General features: G+C 42.2%; 1 pseudogene; it reads right to left on the reverse strand.

The window, feature by feature from the left end:
- Window positions 1–1,480: 1,480 nt before the first annotated feature.
- LOC147446452 (uncharacterized) lies at window positions 1,481–3,850 on the reverse strand (annotated as a pseudogene).
- Window positions 3,851–4,940: the final 1,090 nt, after the last annotated feature.

Raw genomic sequence — 4,940 nt, forward strand, 5'->3', positions numbered from 1 at the left:
TGTTTTACTAGCATACGAAGATCATGTCGCAAAGGATCATGTCACAATGTGACCATAAAATATGTAACATTTGAGGAGCAATTCATAACAAGATTTGCTTCAAACAGACAACAAATTATAAAACTGGTTCATGTTGTACTTGTTTGCAACCTTGTAACTGAGACAAAGCACTTTTTGCCACATCTTTCTGTGCAAAATCTTTCATTAAATGTTTCCCGATCTTTTTTAAGATAGTCGTCCTGCTATGCATACCATGTAGCCGCCAGTCATTCCAAAAGAGTGCAATATAGTTATCCTGTTGTACATACCAACATCTGTGCCATCGCTTGCACAAAGAGACTTGAACGAATGCACAAAGAGAGCAGTGACATAATGGTAATTAATATGTAGAGGTTGTGTAACATCTGTGGCCATCGCTTGCACAAGTGACCACTAGACAAGTGACTTCAACAAATGGACAAACAGAGTAGTGACATAAATTCCTCAAACACTCACCTTTGCAAGGGTGAAGGAGCTACAATTAATGAACAAGATGTTGGTGTTGCACATATATCTCTACCCACCTTCCCAGTGGCATATCATCAGCTGCGAAATTCTGTTTCCAAAAGTGGAGGTGCCCATAAGAGCCAGGACAAAAAGTTATAGTTCTCATATCATTCGTCTACATTATTGGTAAACGAGGTCCCGTAGAGAGGGACAGAAATAAAGACGATGCGCAGTAGGACCATGGTGATAATTACTTAATTCAGAACAAAGCACTGTTTCAATTGGTCTGCTGGTGTGTCTTTACATTGGACAATAAGGCGGTGCACTCTACTACCCTTTCGATTAAAAAGCAAGAGGCCATTTGAGAGCATATTCGAAATTCAAAACTCGAATGATTACTGCATAATTCTGGAATCACGTTTCCAAACTCCTAAGATTGCTTAAAAAAAAGGGTCCTTCTAAAGGAGCTCTTTACATGCTCTTCTCCCCCCGCCCCCACCACCAAATGGGCATTGCAAAATCAAATTTGCTGCATAGTGGGTACAGAGTATCAAACCATCAAAGTGAAGTGAGTGATTGGAAAATTCACAGTGTGAGCTAGCCAAAAAAGTCCTATGTCAAGCACTTCTTCCCAATGCACATTACAGTTGCTTGACACTGACATTGTTCCTTTCATTATGGTCCTCTGTAATAGAGTTGAATCCTCTTGACCCGGGCTGTCCTCATCCTGGCCTTCAAATTTGCACACAAGGAAAATCCCATACAGTGATCCGCATATAATTGAAACATATTCCAGCCACATACCAGAACTCCAGTGATCATTATTGAATCTGACCCAAGTTTCGTGCAAAGATGGGTTGAACCAGCAAACAGACGCATAATCAGTGTCAAAACAAATGGTGTTGAAGCCCGCATTTGGGGCTGGCTCAAAGCAATCATCATGCACAAGCTCAAGGTGTGGTATACCAGACCGTCTGTACTGAAGCATGGGTATCTTTCCCAGAGTCCTCCAAGACTCCTTGTAACCATCATACTCAAGAAGTCCTGTACCAGATCCGCAGTCAGCATAGCTACACAGGTTCTCTTCGTCGCAAGATGATGCAAACGAGCTCTTTTTGTGAAGCACCTTCAGATTGTCATGATCCCATGCCTTCACTCATACACAAGCACTGTCTTCTTCTCTTGACCTCCTGTCCAACCCCTAAGAACATAGATCTCACCATTGACATGGACAGGAAAGCCAATGAAAGGATGTGGGACAAAAACCTTTTACCATGTCCAATCTCCATAACCCATATCCATCTTTAATACAAACTGTTCCAGCTGGACATCAGACAACCAGACGTAGACCATACCGGAGCTCACTACTAGTTTTGCGAGCAGCAGTTTGACGGGAATGAGTCCTTGCAGGCATGGAAGCTTCCTCCATGACTTGTGAATCAGGTACACATTGTAATTGTCATCAGATTCCACACTAATATAACCTCCTGCTCCGCGAAGCTCTTCATTAGTCTGTGTGATGAAAATGTGGGTGTCTAATACCGATATTAAGAAGCATCCATAAAGAAGGGGGAGTTGATACTTGCGAGATTTCAGCTGAAGATCTGGTATCCATCCAGGCTCTCCATGATTTGGAGACAGCTCTGCAAACAGGCCGGACAAGCCAAGGCAACCTTGTGACCACATGAGCAAGCACTAGCTCGTCAGGAAGTAGCTCATCTGTAACACTACTGCCAAACTTCCCATCAACCGATCAGTAAATGCAAATGTATGCATTTGTCAAGGACTAATGAAGGCGTATACATCTGTCAAGACAGGTGGCTTCTCGGAGCTCTCTCCTCTCTCTCTCTCTCTCTCTCTCTCTCTCTCTCTCTCGTTCAACTCTCCTGGGATAGTTTCCTACGACTTTAAAACTCTCTTCTTCTTCTTCTTCTTCTTCTTTTCTCTCTCTCTATCTATCTCTCTCTCTCTCTCTCTCTCTCTCTCTCTCTCTCTCTCTCTCTCACAGTTGCGTGTTTGAATTGGAACAATCCCTCTAGACCAACCAATTCAATCGCTCTAGACCAAAGAGTGTTACTGAGTTTCGGCGAAAGGGCAATCCTTTTTGGAACATTTACCCTTCCGCCTACTACCTCACGATTTGACCGATTGGCTAGTTCAGATCTTTAAGGTCTCTTGCGATAGTTTCCTACAACACGCACGGGTGAGGTGGTTAGCCTATGTGACTCTAAACCCGGGTTGTGAGGTTTAGAGTGCAATGGAGCTCCAAATAGGTTAATTGAGTGCAATGGATCTCAGCCTAATTGAGTGCAATGGAAATCCATTGTGCTCCGTTGCACTCAATTAACCTATTTAGAGCTCCATTGCGGAGGATGACAAGGTTTTTGTGTTGCTCAAGGCCCTTCGAGGCAACTAAAACTTTGACCAACTATTCATTGTCCCTAAGGAAAGGAAGCCCATTCCGCAGATGGATGATGTCATCAATAGGTTGTGGGAAGAAGAGAACAATATTCACAAAAACATGAAGAAGAAAATCAAGGTACATAGTACGGCTATGCCAGGCCTAAGGTAGCACTGGGGGGGCAAGGCCCTAATCTATGCATGTATGGTCAAGGAGGATCCTAAAATAGGGACCAGGGGTCTATATAGGAGCAAGGTTGGGTGATGATTAGCATGTGGTAGTCCTTTTGACCTTTCACTAGTATCAAAGCTCATGGCGGACATGGAGGAGGGAAGCAAAGGTGAGGTCATGGCCTTGCATAGATTTCTTTCTCTCTCTCTTCTCTCTCGTCCTCCTTCAGCTTCTATGGTGGACTCAAAACATCCACAGGAAGCAACCCTTGCAAATCAGGAGAGAAGTTACAATGTGGGTAGGAGCCTAGATGCATAGGTTGGAACTTGGGGTGCTTGTGACCTGCACGAAATCAACCAAGGCTAGGCTCAACAAGGACAAAAGGATGAGAGGGGCCAAACACGTTGTTGCAAAGGCCGTTTAGCGGCTCGTGGTGACCACCATCTTTCTATTTTCTCCTTCTTTGTCATTCAGCTCTATACATGAAGTATGGTTATCATTGCTTGGCTCATAAGAATTTTCTTATGCATGGCATGTGCATGTTGCCAAAAGAATCCGTTGGCTATGAGCACAGAAGCTCCATCATGTTTTATTCTTTCAATGTACTTATGTGAAGTAAGGCTTCAAATTTAGGCTTATTGCATAGAATCTTCCCAAAATTTTGAGATATTCTACTAGCATACGAACTTGGGGGAACTTTTCAACATTTTTGAATGGTCTCAGTGTCGGCATGAACCAAGCCAAGAGGGCTTACATGATACATATGACAGCTCTCAATCTATCAGAATCCATGGCTATGAGATAGATTCAAGCAAAAAAAATCGAACTAAAATTCATTCTCAACCGAGCATGTGCTTCTGAATTTTGACCCGAATAACACCAGATGGACGACAAGGTTAGAAAACTTCAACTTCTTATTTGTATGTGTTTTTAACCTTTAATTTCAAATGCTATCTTGCTTTGCAAAGCAAAGTGATTTGAAGGACATAACAAAAATCAAGGCTTCCACCCCATGCCAAGGTATTGCTCATTGACTTAGGATCAAGGGCAATGGCACACAGGTTTCGGGGGGCCTTGGAAATATTGAGATATAATCTCACATTTTACGTATGGCAACGTCAAACTGTGATGTATCCATGCCAGTATAGATCGTGCAAGGCACGTACGTTATCGGCTCAAACTATTGAGGCTGTCATTGTAGCCAAGGGCTTATCAATCTAGTTCTCGCATTTCATGCATGGTGTGCCATTAATTCCACTCAATCACTATCTAGCTTCCTCTATAACACCAGCTACTCTGCAAGGACATCATTATCTGCCTAATGGTCACTATGGATTCCCTTGACGTGACAAGGTAAATCTTGTTTGTTTTCAATTATTTTTGTTGATGATTGTCAATAGCAATTGAGGATAGTATCTTGTCTTGTGTTTGTTCCATCTCAATTCATCAACAGGCACTGATATATCATTTGTTATAAGCACAATGTGCATGCACTAGAGATGATGATTTTTGTATGTGGGCATTGCCTCAATATATCAAGCAACTAGTTCATGTGATAAAATGATTCTTTAAGAGAGCCTCAAGGCAGGCAACCTCTTGTTTCAAAAGCCAAATAATACCTAGTATGAATTTGTTTCTTATTTGGGGAATCTTTCTCTTATTTCAATGGAAAGATATGATTGTTTCAAAGATCCAATTGTGAATAAGATTCCAACTTGGGAGGATCTCTTGCTTCATGTGTAGCACTAATTGTGTCTATAGGAGTGGTATTTTCAAAGGTATGACCCAGTCGCAATGACAGATTACTCCATAAGTACTGACGGTCATTGATTAGCCTCTTCACACTTCTCCTTTCAAGGAAAGAAGTTCTCAACTGCCAAGG

Source organism: Adiantum capillus-veneris, chromosome 12 (genome assembly GCF_014529385.1).
Source record: "Adiantum capillus-veneris isolate H3 chromosome 12, ASM1452938v2, whole genome shotgun sequence".
Classification (NCBI taxonomy): Eukaryota; Viridiplantae; Streptophyta; class Polypodiopsida; order Polypodiales; family Pteridaceae; genus Adiantum; species Adiantum capillus-veneris.